Source organism: Athene noctua, chromosome Z (genome assembly GCF_965140245.1).
Source record: "Athene noctua chromosome Z, bAthNoc1.hap1.1, whole genome shotgun sequence".
Taxonomy (NCBI): domain Eukaryota; kingdom Metazoa; phylum Chordata; class Aves; order Strigiformes; family Strigidae; genus Athene; species Athene noctua.
The window spans coordinates 76961873-76980671 of record NC_134077.1 but is presented as its reverse complement, the minus strand read 5'-3'; the positions used below and the strand labels follow the sequence as shown (position 1 = coordinate 76980671).

General features: G+C 36.4%; 1 protein-coding gene across 2 annotated transcripts in view; it reads right to left on the bottom strand.

Moving 5' to 3' along the window:
• The window catches only part of LINGO2 (leucine rich repeat and Ig domain containing 2), a 542951-nt gene that overhangs the window by 237442 nt on the left and 286710 nt on the right, over positions 1–18799 (bottom strand). For both annotated transcript variants that reach the window (XM_074932702.1, XM_074932703.1), the window contains one exon: positions 4274–4357. The gene's annotated coding sequence lies outside the window, so the exon portion shown is untranslated. The remainder of the gene's footprint in view (positions 1–4273; positions 4358–18799) is intronic.

The window sequence follows — 18799 nt, the reverse complement described above, 5'->3', positions numbered from 1 at the left end:
CCTGCAGAGGAAATCTGTTGTATTAGGCTTCACAAATTTTACAGAAGAGTTTACTGACTTTCATGTCCTTCCCATAACTTTTTTGCTAGTATTTTTTGTTCCATGTTCATATGGCCAGATCTATCTTGATGTGAACATGTCAAATCTTTTTATTTAACAGGAGAAACCTAGCTCCTAGACCATTTATCAGTCTACCCTATCTTTCTCTCAAAAGTTTGCTCAACCTTTGTAAAGTACTTTCCTAACTATAAACATCAGTAATGACACAAACTATTGTTGATTTAGACTGAAAAGCTCTTCTGTACATGGGGCCAATAATCTATCACTCTGTACTATCAATGCTTTGAGTCTTACTATTAACATGCTGTGGTTAAATTGTATTGTGATGAGAACCAGATAAATAGTATTTCACATTACACATGTTGTGTTTAGTACACTGTATGTACTTCGGGCAAAATTCTTCCTCAGTGAACAGAATAAGACCAACAGGGCTATGAAAATGGTGACGCAATTCAAACCTCCATCTGTGTCACATTATTATTCCTGATGCATTCCTGAAGCAAGGTTCAAATACTTCTACAGGCTCAATTCTACCACCATGAGAAAGAGGGATTAGAAATATTCACTTCACATTACAGAAGGAAAAAGGTTTACCTAAACCTGTCTCAGCTTCTGTTCATAACATGTTGAAGGCCACCAGCCTTGGCAGAGTTTCCAAAGGAGACATATCTGCCTGTCATCAGCTTTTTTTTTTTTTTTTTTCCCCCTCCTTTTTATTATTTTGAAAAAACACATATTAGCTGTGAAAATGTATAACATCATGGTCTGCTTCTTTACTGCCTGCTCTTCTCAAAGTGACACTGAACAAAAAACAACCAGGGAAGCTTCTCTTATCCTAGTGTTTGAAAAAATCAGTATTGAAAAGCATTTTTTGCAGATTGATTGGGATCAGACAGAAATTCTGATATTACCCTACTTGTTTCAGGTGCCTGTACACGAAGTCCTTAATACTGATTTGTCACAATCACATTAACAAATCTTAAACACTAGCCTGTCTTAAGTATAGCACAATTTTCAAATTAATGAAGTAAAGTATTCCTTTCTTAACTACAAATCTGGAAAGAGTTCTGAAATAAATTAGAACCAATCAGAACAGTTATGTTTTAGCAAATGTTACTTCCTAGCTGATCCATGATTTGTACACTGATAGCTGTGATCTCCATTTCAGTGTTACTTAGTCTTAGGAGCTTCCTGAGTCTGTTTCTTAGACTCAGGATGAAAGCTCTTCCCTCTTTTTTTTTTTTTTCCCACAGTTCCCTTCCTTGTTTGTTATTCCAATGGGAAAACACAGAGGTCTTAACCAAATAGAGCTATTACAACTTCTCCTTCCTTCTTCTCAGTAGTTTTTGCTGTTCAGTGTCTCCCAAACACCTTTTAATAAAATTAAAACTACTAATCTCTTGGGTTTGCTGCTCATGAGTGTGAATGAAATATTTATTGCTTACTTGATGAAATGACATCACTTCAAATGTATTTTAAGGAAATCTACAATAACTAGTTCACCAGAAGGAGACCATACACAACAACATTAATAAATACAGATGACAGGCTTAGCATTACAGTGCTCTACACTCTCTAGACAATCCTGCCATCAGAGAAACTACACCAAATTGGAAACTTTAAAAAATCTGATTACTCTCAAAACCTTTACTCAATTAGATCCAACAGGCATCTGTTGGTAACCAGGAACTTATAATTTATTCTCATTAATAAGGGTATGCAGTGGTTTAAAGGAAATTTCTAAAACATCTACTGAAAGCACTTTTATCTATCTAATATCTGCACTTTGTTCAGAATCACCAAGATTTTAATATTCTGTGTAACAAGAAACAGGAAAAGAATACACATTTCATGTCAGTTTAGTAAAAATTTCATAATTAACTGCTTGAAGTGGTGGGTGAAATGAAGGAAAATAGTTGATAAGACATTCCTGCTACTTCTTGGGAACAATGATAACCATAGAATCACAAATCCACATAACAATTTTGCAAGGAAGGGGCCTTTGGGAGGTCATCTAGTCCAAACCTCCTCTCAAAACAGGTTTAATCAGATTAACCTGCTCAGGACTGTGCCCAATATCTTCTTGAATACTTCAAAGGATAGAGATCTCAGTCTCTTTGGTCACTCTGCTTCAGTATCTGACCACCCTCATGGATAAAAAACAGTCAACCAATCAACCAACCAAAAATCTTCTTATAGCTAATGGGAATCAAAGCAGAAAGCCACCTACATGAAGATTACTATTGTACTGTTATTCACCAACACACTCATCTAACTGCAGAAGACATAATTTAGAAAGGTACATTCTAGAGGTACCCTAAAGTGAAGTATGCATGTAATTATATGCAAAATTGTCTTTTCTGAATAACAGAAATACAATGGTTTCCTCCTTCTCCAAAGATATAATCTAGTAGTATTTTCACTTTCTGGAGAGTAAGAAGCTTCAAGGAGGACTGAGCAGTTGGAAATACAAACATGTTGAAGGGAAAACATCTTATTTCTGTGCTACCTGGAACATAACTAAGAAGTGGCGATGTTAAGGCAAGAACACCCCAAGTCCCAGGGCCAAAAACTGATCAAAAAGCAGTCCCAAACCTTCAGAAATAGTCCAAGACAAATGCATCCACATAAAAAATAGCCTTTGCAGGAGCCCACAGTAGACCATGCTCTGTCATGTGCAAGAACTGAATACCTGCGAATTCCCAGAATTAGCATCTTCCGCACAAATTTATCAGAAGACAAATTGTAAATACCTGCATGTAGTGCAAGTGGGATTTTGGGGACCCAGCTAGAAAAGTTTCATGGTGTTTCGAAAATGAAAGTGGCAGTAGACAGGAGGTGGGTTTGAGTCAGCATAGGTATTACAATATTAGTGGACTTATAATTCAGATTGGAGAACTCAAACAGTCTAAGCTGATATCATATGAAAAGAAATATCTTTCCTGGGGGATAAAACCATATTCTTTTTCTTTCTCTATTAACATTTTTGATACCTCTGCCACTTACCAGTGATCACAAGACAGAGCCAATGAACTTTGTTATTATCTGATATACTTTCAAATTTGGAGCAATGGTGAGGCACTAGTGATGAACTGTCAGTACTGACAGAATAATCAAAATCAGCAAACTATTGGGTTTCCTTTAAATAAATTACATAGACCACCCATTTATCAACAGAAGCTATATATATAGAGATAGATACAGAATTGAGCATACTTTACATATATACAGGAATGGAAATCAGATAAGACCAGTCTTGACTGAAGTCTACAAGTCCTTATTACATATTTCCTTGCTGATAAATCTAGCATATTTATATATCCATTCTTAGGCCATAAGACCTTATGCTGTTCCAGGTCTCCAATACCAGGTATTTTTTATATTTTCTTTTTTTTTTTTTCAATTTTTTATAAATTTGAACATGTTACGGTATTAAATGCTGCAGCTTATCTGAATTATTTCTGAATTTCTAAAACTATCTTACTATTTCCCAGCATTTTATTAGCCAAATGTATGTCACTGATATGTTAGTCTACAAAGAATAGCAGGGCTAGTTCTAAGCAAATGTTCCTAACCATTTCTAACTACCTCCCAAAAGAGACAGCACTGCTAAAATTACACTGACATTCTTCTAGGGAGAAAAAAAATTCACAGATAGCTCTTTCATAAAGTGACAACTCACCTAAAGCAAATATTTCTCAGAAAAAGGCTGGAATAAACATTTTTTTTACAAATACAATTTGAACTTCTAGTACAGTATTTTTAAACTGTATTTATTTTCAAGTGTTTTTATTTTTAAGTGCACTTTTCTACATTAAAAAAAATAAAGCAGAAGATAACATTTTAAAAGCTGACCCTTCAGTTCATAAATTTTTTGACATTGCAAAATCTAATTTTGACAAAAATGGGCAAAATTTGGAGTATAGTTTACATACTTAAAGTATTAGAAAATAATTTTCTGTGCTAACTGCATTGGTTGAGGACTGAAAATACTTGGACCCATGACAAAACTGTGTCTCAATGAGATAATGAGATATTGAGTATTCATGTTTTGTTAACACAGAGACAAAGTTTATGACATTTAACACAGAAATATTACATTAAAATAAAAAAGCTGAGATATAACTACAAATATAAATGAATCTACCAATGGGAAAAAACACCCCAGGGGAAAAAAAAAAAAAAAAAAAAAAAAAAAGCAGCAGCAGCTTACCTGGTTGAAACTGTTCTTTGCTCACACTTGTGGTTATAGTGTTCCACTACTTTCCTTCTCCAGACTGCTTATCTTCATATCAACCTGAAAAAAAAAAAAAAAAAAAGTTAAAAAAATGAACCCAGACCCAAATAAAATAAATTAAAATAGAACAATGATATTCAAATCTTTAGATGAAAATAACTTGAGTAACTGAATCAGAAATCTTTCAGTAGATCAATGTGATAGATCATGTTCTCTGTTGTATCTTTCATTATTTTATATTTTGAGACTGAGTATACAAAACATCTTAGACTGACCTAAAGCACTCATAAAAAAGAAAACCAGCTCAGCATAATGTGTTAAAGTTAAATAATACGTCTCAGTTTCCCAGTATTTATAAATTTTAGTAAATAATAATGGAAGTTTTAAGACTCTTGTAGCTGTAGATGGCACAAAGTAAACCCTGACATGAATTGATACAGATTGTAAGAATATATGGAGACTTTTATGTCTCAGTTATTTTCCAAAGTCTACTTATTATTACAGGCTTCTATTACCTGGGGAAGAGTTTAAAAAGCACTAAAACACTCATGTATTGAATAAAAAATAAAAATTAAAAACATGTTTTTTTTTTCTTTATGTATTTAAGAATAAACAAACACTGGAGAGCTGAAATCCACCACATAGTGTTCTTCATTAAAAAACCTCTTCCTTCTGGTTATATAATTAGTTGTAGTATCACTCTTAAATTTAAAAGTAGGAAGAGATCAACTAATCTTCCAGAAGTAGAATCACAGAATCATAGAATGGTTTGGGTTGGAAGGGCTTCAAAGACCATCTAGTTCCAGTCCCTCCGCCATGGACAGGGACACCTTCCACTAGACCAGGTTGCTCAAAGCCTTGAACACTTCCAGGGAGGGTGCAGCCATAATCTTTCTGGGGAATTTGTTTCAGTGTCTCACCACCCTCACCGTAAAGAATCTCTTGCTTATATCTAATTTAAATCCACCCTGTATCAGTTTAAAACTGTTACCCCCATCCTATCCCTACAGTCCTGATGCAGAGTCCCTCCCCTTCTTTCCTGTAGCTCCTTTAAGCACTGGAAGGCCGCTATAAGATCTCCCTGGAGCCTTCTCTTCTCCAGGCTGAACAACCCCAGCTCTCTCAGCCTGTCCTCATAAGGGAGGTGCTCCAGCTCCCTGTTTGTCTTCATGGCCTCCTCTGGACTTGCTCCAACAGGTCCCAGTCCTTCTTACATTGGGACCCCCAAAGCTGAACACAGTACTCCAGGTGGAGTCTCCCGACAGCAGAGTAGAGGGGGAGAATCACCTCCCTCGACCTGCTGGCCACACTTCTCTTGATGCAGCCCAGGATGCAGTTGGCTTTCTGGGCTGCAAGCACACATTGTTGGTTCATCGTCAGTTTTCCATCCACTAATACCCCCAAGTCTTTCTCTGCAGCGCTGCTCTCAATCCACTCATTGCCCAGTCTGTATCTGTGCTTAGGATTGCCCCGACCCATGTGCAGGACCTTACACTTGGCCTTGCTGAACTTCATAACGTTTGCACAGGCCCACCTCTCAAGCCTGTCAGGTCCCTCTGGATGGCACATCCCTTCCCTCCAGTGTGTTGACCACACCACACAGTTTGGTGTCATTGGCAAACTTGCTGAGGGTGCACTCAATCCCACTGTCTATTTTGCCACCAAAGAGGTTAAACAGTGCTGGTCCCAGAGATGACCCCTGAGGAACACCACTCATCACTGCTCTCCGTTTGGACATTGAGCCATTGACCGCAACTCTTTGAGTGTGATCATCCAGCCAATTCCTTATCCACTGAGGGCTCCATCCACCAGAATCATGTCTCTCCAATTTAGAGACAAGGATGTCATTGCACAAGTCCAGGTAGATTATGTCAGTTGCTCTTCCCTTGTCCACCAACACTGTTATCCTGTCATTAGAAGGCCGCCAAATTTGTCAGATAAAATTTCCTATTCATGAAGCCATGTTGGCTGTCACCAGTCATCTCCTTGTTTTTCATGTGCTCTAGCATAGTTTCCACAGGATATGCTCCATGATCTTGCTGGGCACAGAGGTGACACTGACTGGCCTGTAGTTCCCCAGGTCTTACTTTTTTTCCTCCTTTTTATAAATGGGGGCTAAGTTTCCCCTCCTTCAGTCAGTGAGAACTTCACAGGACTGCCATGACTTCTCAAATATGATGGATAGTGACTTAGCCACTTCATTCGCCAGTTTCCTCAGGACCTGCAGATGCATCCCAACAGGTCCTATGGACTTGTGCACCTTCAGGTTCCTTAGATGCCTCAACCCTGATCTCCTACAGTGGGCAGTTCCTCATTGTCCCAGTCCACACCCTTGCCTTCTGCATCTTGGGCAATATGGCTAGAGCACCTACCAGTGAAGACAAGCAAAAAAGTCACTGAGTACCTCAGCCTTCTCCGTATCCTGGGTAACCAGGTCTCCTGTTTCCTCCAGAGAATGCCCACATTTTCCCTAATCTTCCTTTTATCCCTGAGGTACCTATAGAAGCTTTTCTTAGTGTCCTTGACATCCCTGACCAGATTTAATTCTATCATGGCTTTGGCCTTCCTAACCTGATCCCTGGCTGTTCAGTTTCTCTCTATTCCTCCCAGGCTAACTATGTTTGCTTCCACCCTCTATAGGCTTCCTTTTTGTGTTTGTGTTTGTCCAGGAGCTCCTTGTTCATCCATGCAGGACTCCCGGTGTTCTTAACTGACATCCTCTTTGTTGGGATGCATCATTCCTGGGCTTGGGGGAGGTGATCCTTCAATATTAATCAGCTTTTTGGGCCTCCCTTCCAGGACTTTCTCCCATGCTACTCTGCCAAGCAGATCCCCGAAGAGGCCAAAATCTGCTCTCCTGAAGTCCAGGGTAGTGAGCCCGCTGTGCGCCCTCCTTGGCCCCCTAGGGATCTTGAACTCCACGATTTCATGGTCCCTGCAGCCAAGCCTGGCCTTGAGCTTCACATTCCTCACCAGCCCCTCCTTGTTGGCAAGAACAAGGTCCAGTATAGCACCTTTTCTCATTGGCTCCTCTATCACTTGGAGAAGAAAGTTATCATCAATGCATTCCTGGAACCTCTGGGGTTTCTTATGCCCTTCAGTGTTGTGCCTCCAACAGGTATTGGGGTGGTTGAAGTCTCCCATGAGGACCAGGGCTTGTGAACATGTGGGTGCTCCTATCTGTCTATTGAGAGCCTCAGCTGCTCTGTCTACCTGGTCAGGTGGTCTGTAGCAGACCCCACTATAACGTCACTTGTCCCTGCCCTCCCTTTAATCCTGATTCGTTAGAGCTCAGTCGGCAACTCATCCATCCCCAGGCAAAGCTCCATGAACTCCAGCTGGTTACTGAAACCCCCACCTCATCTGCCCTGCCTGTCCTTCCTAAAGAGCCTGTATCCTTCCATGACAACACTCCAGTCACAGGAGTCCCTAAAAATGAGGGACAAGAACAATTAAGATAAAATCAGGATTCATTCCACATTTCTTGGCAGTAGAGTAGAATCGAACATAAATTATTGGGCAAAGGGAAAAAGCAGAGGAAACACAGACTCTGAATTATAGTTCTTTACTGAGGATAATCGTAGTCAAGACTGTACGAGAACTATGTTCCCTGATCTTGGGCCAGTATCTAAGCAAAAAGAGCTATTCACAAAGTAAAGAATAGTTTAAAAAACTGAGATACATCTTGGAAGCATGGGATAGAAAGGATATAGCCTGGAAGCATGGGATCGCAAGTAAGTCAATTTGTACAACTTTTATATCATGCTTTCTCTAAAAAGAAGACAGAAACTCCCCCCATCTTCTTCTCGACATACCCCATCCTAAAGACTGCCAGCATTTTCACAAAGTTATTTTTTTACTAAAAGCAGATGCTTTATACTGTTCTCTATATGTTTTACTACAGAAAATGCAATATAGAGTGAAGCCTCAGAAATTAGGTGGTCAAATTATATATATATAATATATATATACTATATATTATATATAGTCTATAAATATATCTAATATATATACTATATATTAAATATAGGAGAAAAAAATGAAATTAAACAGTCAAAGCAGAAACATTAGTTGTTAATAATTAGAGCTAATGTGTGAGAGATCTTTGCTTTGGGTAATGTCTAGTTTAAAATCATAACTGTTCACATAGAAGGATAGATGTGTCTCCAAATACATTTCACTTGACAATTACAACACTGTTTCACCTAGCTAATGCCATTTGTATAATCAGACTTAGACTGTGAAAGGGTATCTTCCTCTTCTGCATAACTTATAAGAACGGTAGATCTGATACTCTAGCGCTGAGTATGATTTATTTGTTACACCACTGCTGTTTTTTTACTGTGGTATGTAGTTCAGCAGCTTCTTATTTCAGTAACTTTGTAACTGTGAATCTCACATATATTATTTGGTTTTATTGTTTTTTCTACAATCTCTTTCACAAACATTGCAATTTGAGACATTTTCTCAAAATCAGTTCCCTCTAAAGAAAAGCTTCAGTGTAGAAACATCTCCCAGTTCTTTCAATGTAAACACCTATCCGAAGTATCTGGCATCATATTTTCCTTGTGGACTAATAGACATAGTATCAGAAAGAATTTCCTCCAGTCCTCATGTCTGGGCAACCATGTTACACAGTCTATCTAAATACTAACTTATATGTCTCCAGACAAATGGAACTAATGGGAATATTGTTCCAGATCCATGCTTTTATCATATTAGATATCTAATTTCCAGTTTACATGTGTCTGAGGCCAATTAATACTAATTTGCTCCTGGATACACTTACTACAAGTCTTACAAATAGAAAAAGATCCAAATCTCTTTTCCTAATATGTGACTGGAATATAACAGACTGAGAGAACAGCAATGGTATGGTCAGAAAGTAATGAAATAAAAGCAAAAAAATGATTCAGAGACAAAAAGGGCAGCAGAGTCAAAAGACAGTAGTAGTATAGGCTGCAATAACTTAAAAGGATATGGAATAATTCCAGAAATACGTGTAGTAGTATAGTTTAGATTTTACTCATGAAGCAACACATATTTTTTAGTATCTTAAGTGAAAGAAAGTATATAACTGGCACTACAAGAACTTTCTTTTTCTTCTTTTTGGAGAAAAAAACCCCATAGCAGCACAGATCCTCAATAGCAAATCATATTTCAGATTTTTTCCATAAAGATGTAAGGACATGACTGGTTAAGAACTAAGATGACTGCTTATGCACAAGGACCAAACACAGACACAATATTCTTCTGACTATGGTTATGACTATTAAAACCACTTTTTTAAACATACTGGTGACATTCAGCTCAAGTTATTAAACTGTCAGTCCTGGATTCTAGGAGGGATTATCAAGCTCACATTATATGTGCACCCTCACTTTCCCTTAGCAATACTGAAAACAGACTACTGCTGAGGTTAACATATGGTCTGAGCAAATAAAGAAATTTTCATGGTGAAAATCACATTTTTGCTAAGTAATTTAGGTGCCTTCCCAGCTGAGAAGTCAGAAATACCTTACCATTGAGCAATATGACAAAAGGACTGAGGAAATGATAATCATTTGAGTCAGAAGCCAAAATTTGAAATTTTGACGATTTTATTCTCTATGCTGTGATACAAGTACATCCTATTGTAACTGGAAATATTGAGAGGCAATCTGTTATCTTACTAAACAACACCTATTCATTTTAAAGGGACTATTTATACACAAACATAGTTTCTCAGTGTAATCAAGGAACGTTGAGGCTTGATTTTAATTGTGTGCCACAGAGAAAATGAGATGGCACCTGCAGAAACAGGAGCTATCACTAGTAGATCTACTATTAAGCTGTTAACCAGTTAACAGACCTGCATACATCTGCAGCCTGACATCCCCAGTGTTACCAACAGCTGAAAATAAATGTATCCATTGATTTGTCAAAATGTATGCATTAAATGGAGTACTCTTTCACCCAACAGAAAAGATCACACTGATTACATTAAATATAGATGACACACTTTCTAAAAGGATGCTGTGCACATGTATACATTTCAACTGAAAGGACGAGATGCTGTCTCTACCTGCAACTGAAATGTAGAACCAAGTTATGACTTGAATAAGATGCAAACAAGGTCCTAAGGGCAGTGGGCTGGAAAACTGACTGTTTTATTAAATTGAACACATACAGGCACCCACTGAATTTTAAATAGAATAATCAGATGGCTTGTAGGTGCTGGATATAAACCATGATTTGTCTGAGTACAAATGAAGCATCGACCTAATGTTTGAGAATAGTCAAACAAGCAAGATATCCTAAAGGCAGTAAAGCAGTTTTTTACTCTTTACCGTCAACTGTATTTTTATTATTTCTCAATTCAGAAATACAATGTCTTCTTACTTGTGATTTCTTCTCCTAAAAAGCCAGTTTGCTATTTGATATGACAATAATCTTGTTAGAAACAAGGAAGGTTCAAGAAAATTGTCCGTAGGATTAATGCATCAGTTCTTGGGATTTCTGTTTCTGGAGAGGGGAAAAGTATCTCTGGAGAGTGGTAAAGGTATCTCTGAAAAAATAGATCCTTTTTTGATAGTCCCTTTGAAAAGGACATGTTAGTAGATCTTTAGACAGCTAGATACATTTAATAAAAAGTGTTTTTCTTTGGATTAAGATTGTTTCTCCTTGAAACCTTTATCACTCTAATAGATTACGTTCTAACACCATAAGGATGCTTCTGAAACTCACATCTGCAAGGCAATAGACTCTTTGTTAATAAAGTGCTTTTTTTGTGTGCTACAGGCATTTTGAAAAGAGCTTTTGAATAAAACTAAATGAGTTCAAATATAAATAAAGAAATGAAGAACCTGAAAAATTGCAGCAAGCACTCAGGAAGATATTGGTGTGACAGCTAGACAAGATACAGCATGAATCTGTGTAATTGAAATCTTGTATTAAGTAAAAGATCTAACAAAATATGTTACATTATGGAGCTTGCGCACTCATGAAAAGCAGTATTAAACCTCAATTATAAACTTTTACTGTTGTTGGCACTGGGTTTGGAAGACTGGGAGAAGGAAAAAAATACACCTAGAATTGTTCCTAGTAATGGCAAAATGCAAGCAACCATGTTAAATCTGCCCTTTACAGTTTGATCACTGTTAGAGATAAAAATTAATTTGTATTTTACATATGTTCCATCTTTGATTTCACAAAATGTTAGCTCAGGGCTTACTTCAGCCCTCTTATAATTTCAGACCTTCTCCTCTCTGCTCATAATGGGGCTACCTCCCACCTACACTCCTCATTTACTAAGAAGCGCATTATTTTTTCCTAAGAGATGGCACCTTTGCTTAGGAATATGCTAAGGGAAAGTGTAACTGCTGCAAAATTCTCTTTGAGTCTTTGCCATGGTGAAATGTGGGGTTCTCACTGGAGGCAGTCATGAGCTGATACTTTTCTGTCCTTGGGGAAAAGGGAGATGCGACAGATGCAGAAACTTCTACTCATTCACAGCTCATACTGCCAAATAGTTCACTGCACAACTTACCTCATCTCACCTCACATTTACAATTTGTATTTTTTATGTTTGTTTCTCTGATATTTACCACAGTAACTGTGAAAGATACCAGAGCATTTTTGAAAAAGCTCTTCCTCAGGGCTGCCCTAGACTTCAACCAGTTTAAGCTGTGCATCAATGATTTTCTGAGCAAGGTACTTAGTTTGTATTTGTTGCTGCAGTCTGTGCCTACATTTCAGGTACAGATAAATATGATAATCACATTCAACAAAAAACCCCTAAAGATTATTTCAGATAAAGCTGTCATCTTAGATTCCTAATTATTTTAATAATTACAGTATTGAGAATACTACTGTAAGGAACTGAAGGAAGTAATGCCCCAAATATTCATCAACACAGAAAACCTGAAAGACAAATTGTGGCCTTTGTGATTAGTCTAAGGAATGAATTATCTGTCTAGGGAAGCACAGGGTGTATCAAAGGGTGCATGGTTCTGTTCCCTTGCAGTTATATAACCAAATTCCTTAGATAAGCCTTGAAGAGAGGAGACGTAGACTGATATGACTGATATGAACCCATATGTAAGGGTTAAGGCCTACAATTTTAATAGGCCTTGAAGAAGAGCTAAAAGAGTGGTGAGAAGGATAAACAACCAACACCAGATGGAGCTAATGACTGGATAATTGCCCAAGAAACAAAAAATAAGGAAAAGGTAAAGGTGGTACGAGGAGACCGCAACCACTGACGCAATTGGACAAGAGGTGGTGCACCCCATTTCCCCTCCCTGCGCATGTGCAGAACCCATGCTCCACCTTTTGCCCACATCTCATGGAAATGAGTTCATGGAACACCTGCCTCTCTTTGTATAGTATGCTAATCAGCCGATAAGGTGAATTTAAAAAGGCGACAGAAAACTTTCTGTTTGTGCACCCACCATGTAAAATTAGCAGACCTGAGATAACGCTGGATCCAGGGGTGGTGATCTGGATTTTTTGACTCTCTTCCTCTCCCTTCTTTTTCTTTCCTTTCTTTTCTTTCTGATAGATTTATAAGAGACTACATTCCTTATTATCATTTTCCAAGTTTAAATTGCTTTCTACTGCAAGTAAACCATTTTAAACTGGTCATTTGGCATCATTTCACCTTAATTTAACCCAAGGGGATCACAGAACTGTTGTGATTCTCTGGGCTTCCAGTCTGGGTCACGACAACTACATTGATCTGTTACATCAGGTACTACAGAATAAAAATTGCCTTTCAAGAACGGATTAGTTTAGCCCCCTCCACTACTACTATGAAGTGTGCTCAAGCCTATCTTAATGTACAACCATTCACTGTATTTATCAGTTCTTTTCTTGACTCTAACACCTTGTACTCTCCTACCATGTTAGTCAAGCTCAAAATTCAGCTTTCGTCTACTCTGAGTGCTCAGGATTATGCTTCTTTATCCTTCTGTACCACATTTATCTTCTTATCATATATGTCAGATTTTGTCTTCAGGACTCTATCAAAGACACCATCCTGAACATAACATTTTTAGTTCGTTCCACTGAAGACCTTCACCCTTCTTCCAGTGTTGGCATTTTCTCATCTTATCAACTAAACAATAGCATATCTGGAAGGAAAAGCAGAATTGTATCCTGGAGAGTACTTACAGTTAAACTGTTGGTAACTAATGAATAGGGAATGTACGATTTTGAGATTTTTGGCTCTCCACTATCAAAACATAAGCAGAAGTGTGATTTGTTCATAAAAATTGGTTATCTTAATAGTTTTTGAGATTAATATATCCTGTTAATGACAAGATAATGTAAACATCCAAAGCGAAAAGTTCACCACCAAATACACAGCTTCATATACCAGTACTTGAACTCCCTGAATGAAAAGCTCATTCTGCTGGCAATTTCAGCCCCTCATGTCTACAGGGTGCGTTGTTTTTGTTTCCAGCCTACTGACAACTTGCCGATGGCACACCAGCAGTTACTCAATAATAAATAAAAACTACTACCAATTCTTTGAGTAAAGGAAGAATTTTATGGGACCTTCCAGGTTCATCTGAGCTAGTATTTCGGGTCACCTGGATCTCCATGTCTGAGGAGCACCCAGTCCACAGTTCTGACACTGTACACACAGCTGCTCTAGGATATAAATTTTCTAAATGTAGTCATAGTGTTTAATAAAGTGTAGGACAAATCATTAGTACTAAGTGCTAATGAATTAATTTAGGAATGATTTGATTTTAAATTTAAAAACTGAGCAGATTTAACAGTATATTGATAATTATGCAGTGTAGTTGACATTTTATCAGTATCAGATAGAGTAATCTCTATTTTCTTAATATATATAGATATATAAACCCATGGACATACATGCAGAATAGTTGCAATGCAGACCCTGTTCAACACCAAATTTCAGACAACACAGAAGTATCACATGTAGAAGTAAATACAATTTGCCTTGTCTAGGAGATCCCACCACACTCACCATCAGATAGAGAATAAACTTTTGATTAATACATATAAGCCTGTTCCCAGGATGCCTATGTAAAGCACATAGGATTTTCTTTCTTTTAGTCCATACCTAGTTTTTATTTAGAAAGTAGAAACATAATTAGACTCTTCCTTGTTCTCACATTTTAAGGTGTTGAAAAACTGTGATTCGAATCTAAAATATTATTTATTTTTAAGATAATCTTCTTAAGAAAAAACTTGAGTAGTTTTAATCCACAGATTAAAACATTTTTATTGTTAGAACTTTAAAAAAGTAATTCACTAATAATAACAAAACTTTTCATCTTTGATATTTTTCTTACCAAATATGAAATTTTTGTGGAGGTATCTTAACCAGTAGCCTAGTGATTATTCTTTTGTCTGTTATATAGGAGTTCTTGTTTTCAATGATGCAATAATCTTACTAGCAAATACCAACATACAGGTTTCTTCACAGTTTTACAGCTCTAGATTCAACTTATTGTGCACTAAATACTCATTCAGTCAGGCTACATTTTTACTGTAGGTGTTACTTTTGCAAGTTTTCACCTCAGCTCAGTTCCATTCTGTTCTTCATTTGCCTAAATTCATCTAATAAACAGTTACAAATGTTTCTGTATAATACCTTTCTGCTATATTTATACTGTATCTTAAATGTAATTACTTAGATATAATTATTAGTGTTTATATTTGCAATATTTTTGTAACCAATATTTTTATACACTGAGAGTAGACAGCAATTAAGAAATGCTAAACTCTCAAGAAAATGTACTCAAGATAGGGAGAAACAGTAATCATGAAAGATTTAGAAAATATGACCTACAGATAAGGGCTGTGATAAGTAAATCCGTTTCTTCAACAAGAGAGAGATGACTGAGGTAGTACATAACTTGACATGAAGAGGCCAACGATTAACTGTTTTCAAGTTCCACTGCCAGATGAGAAATGTTGATACAACATGCAGGAAAAAAAAATCTTTGGGCAGTTAAGTAAAGATTATATTTGGGATGTAGAAGACTTCTATCTCGAACAAATTTAGCAGCTTGGACACAATTCTGTCAGGAATGACCTGGATATAATGAAGTGTGCTTCAGGATCTTGGACACATGCATCTATCCTCTTCATATTTCTTAGTAATAAAAATCTACCTGAGAAACTAAATATAGCTTCAGTGACCACAGAGACTGTGAGACCAAAATTGAAGTTTATGATTATATTACACCTGAATATGCATGAAGCTTGCTTTTTACAAAGACAGATTTTTGAAGCTCTGCTGTAGTAACAAAATCTTTGAATTTATTCTCCAAAAATGTGGCTGTGGTGCATGTGCACATACATTAGATAGAACTAGCAAAATTCAGCAGTGGCCTTGCAAGTAAAACAAGCAATTATTAGAAAGTAAATTTTGGAAAAGAAATGTGTGCCAATGCTTTAAGTGAGAAGGTTCATGCATGACAAAGTTTTTTTGGTATTATTGAATTAGTGACTCATGCTTTTTTTTTTTTTTTTTTTTTCACTTGAAGGCACTTGGGACTTCCTCCGTTCAGGGACCTGGATAACTAACTCACTTGAATTTCTGAGATCTTGATTTATGTTCTGAGTTCAGCAGCCTAAAATCTGCATGCTTAAAAACTAGCTTTATCCAAGTGAAATCACATTGCTCCAGGTAAGGCTTGGTAGTATTGAAGATTTATTCCCCATCCTCTCAGAAAGGTGCACAGACAGGGATTTCATAATGCCTACAAGAGGTAAGTGCCAGAAAATCCCAAGGCTCATATTTAGAATTCAAGCTTTGCTAAACTGCCTAGAGATTCTCCTTTGCAACCACACAGTCTAGATTTTGGAGTTTTACCTTACATAGATATACTGATATACTGATACATTACATGATAACACAATATTTGTGCTCTGAAGAGAGAAAAAAAAATAGAGGAAAGAGATTTCTTTTGCCATTTTAAATACCTCTCATTTATCATTTTTGATCAGTTTATAGTATTTTCTTCTAGATGAAGGTCCTATGTTGCATCAAAAGCTCGATTCCTTCAGATTGTATTCTTCAAATTCTAGCAAAAACCTACAACTGAGAAGTAACAAACTTCAGAATCCAGCACTGCAGGGCATTTTAGATAAGCACTCAGTGAGCACAATAAATTACAGAGCCTGCAGCAAGAGTTTATAGTCTGTAGACTACCTCAAACATTAAGCGCTATCACCTCCTACAGTCAGAATACACCATGTAAGTTTTGACCAAATATTTTAGTGCATCCACATAGTTGCTAAATACTCTAATTTTCAGATTTTTTATTAAATTATTTTATTTTCCTTACCACAAGACTTTCAATACTAAATCAGTTTTCATCTATCAGAATACCTGAATTTCAAAAAAGTAGCACTGAAATCAAGTATCACTACTGCAGGAGGAACATTTTCATTTGCAGTCCAAACAGCTGAGTACTGAAACTTTAGTCAAAAAATGTGGACTGTTCCACAGTTCTAATTTACTGATAGACAGTCTTAAGTGTGACAAACTGAAATCCAGAGCTATTGCTGACAATCTGCTTTTCTGGAGTCTGGATTCTAGGTTGCTTTTAAAGTAGAAAAAATATAATTTAAAAGTAAAAATTAATTAAACAAGTAACTCCCACACTACAAAATTTTATTATTCTATACAATACAACACAACAATAAAAACAGCAGTAAAAAGCCCATAATGCACAACTATAGCTTTTTAGTGCCATAAAAATGTACTTTCAAGACGGTAGCACATTATAGTTTAACTGAAGCTCTTCATTAGATAGTATGAGAAAATGAGGCATGAAAGGAAGATAGAAAAGCCTTCTTAATAGTTTCTGTGCAGATAATGTAGGCCAAAGACAATCAATAGTTATGCCTCATTTATTTTATGTTTTTGAACACTTAAAGTCAAAATGTTAGTATTTGCTGTACTGCATCGGTAATGACAAAACAGATTTGCATATTGTGATGTAATTTATATGAATTCATATTCAAATGGCATGTGGTTATTGTTGGCTAATATGAAAGTTTAACACCTACTCTATTAGTCTGGATTAATTAAAAATCACGTTGGCCTACTAATTTGGTTAGTCATTAAAATGACCCAAACAATCAATCCAAAGGTTCAGAAACCCATTAAAAAAAATCACATAAAATGTATGTCAGTAACTTAAGCATCACATTAAATACCCTAATAAATCAAACTAACCTTGTATAGTCTGTGAAGTTAATCCCAACTGAAAATTGAGACTAAAAATTATATGGTTTTCAATGCATTTTTCATGGATTTTAACAATTATTTTTGAAATGTTTAAATATGATTTTGTGTGACAGTCATACCACCATGTTTCAAATCCTTATTTCCTCAACCAGATGTATTTCTTTATATCAGTAATGAAACAAACTATTAATCTGTATGAGAACAGAATAGAGAGAGACAATGAAAAATATGAAAGAATTTTAAGGAAAATATGTGCTAGAAAAAACCCCAGCATTTCGTCATGTTAATTTAAAAACACATAGTGGAGCAATATTCAAAATCTACCGCAAGGGTCAAGATAGAAACTGGCTAGTCCTTCTAAGTAAAATTTCTAGCTAATAATAATAGCCTAACTGAAACGGTAAAGCTTTTTCTAAAATTCAAGACATATAATAAGATATAGTTTGGACTTCCACAGACTTCTCCCTGCACAGTTTCTTTATATATTTAGAAATCTGGGTAAGAGGAAACAAGTTTGATCTAATAAACCTCTGCATTAATATTTTTAACTTACTGGCTTCACTCCTGTAACCTGCTTGGCAGTACTGTTATTTTTATTACTCCCCAAGGAAAACAGTCACTGAATGTATACGCCTCAGTAATCAAACATAAGGATAAGGTTTGACCTCTTGTTTACAATAGGTTTCACTACTGCACAAAAGCCAGATCATGTTACTAATATATTCGCTAATATAGTATTATAGCCCAATGATTTTCTAAGCTTGTGTAGGAAATTAGTATTGCAAATAATTATTTGAAATTGTGTTTTACTTGTGCTTAACCTTTTTATGAGCAGTGTTAAATCAACAGAGAAAAGCTGCTACTTTACAGCAAGGCAAATCATGCTTACAGAATACAGTGGCTGCCCTGAGTAACACCACACAGAGAAGTAAATAAAGAGGCCATCTGTAACATATAAACACCTCCAAGCATGTGCACAGGGGAACAATGAACCACTAGATTGTAAGAACTTTGGATTTATATATTTCTAGGGCTGGTACAATTCTGTTGATCAAACTTTATAGATGAAGCTTTTGTCATCTATCTCCTAGAGCAGAGATACAAACTGGTGAAATACCTGCTTTTCAGACTTTTCCATACTACTTCCTACCCAGAGCTAAATGTATTAACTTTTAGAATTTTCTCTGATTTGCAATTACATACAGTAGGGAGGTAGATTAGACTCTTCCACTTTGGCACACTAGACGCAAAAACCTGAAGTACTTTCTGAATCTGCTCTT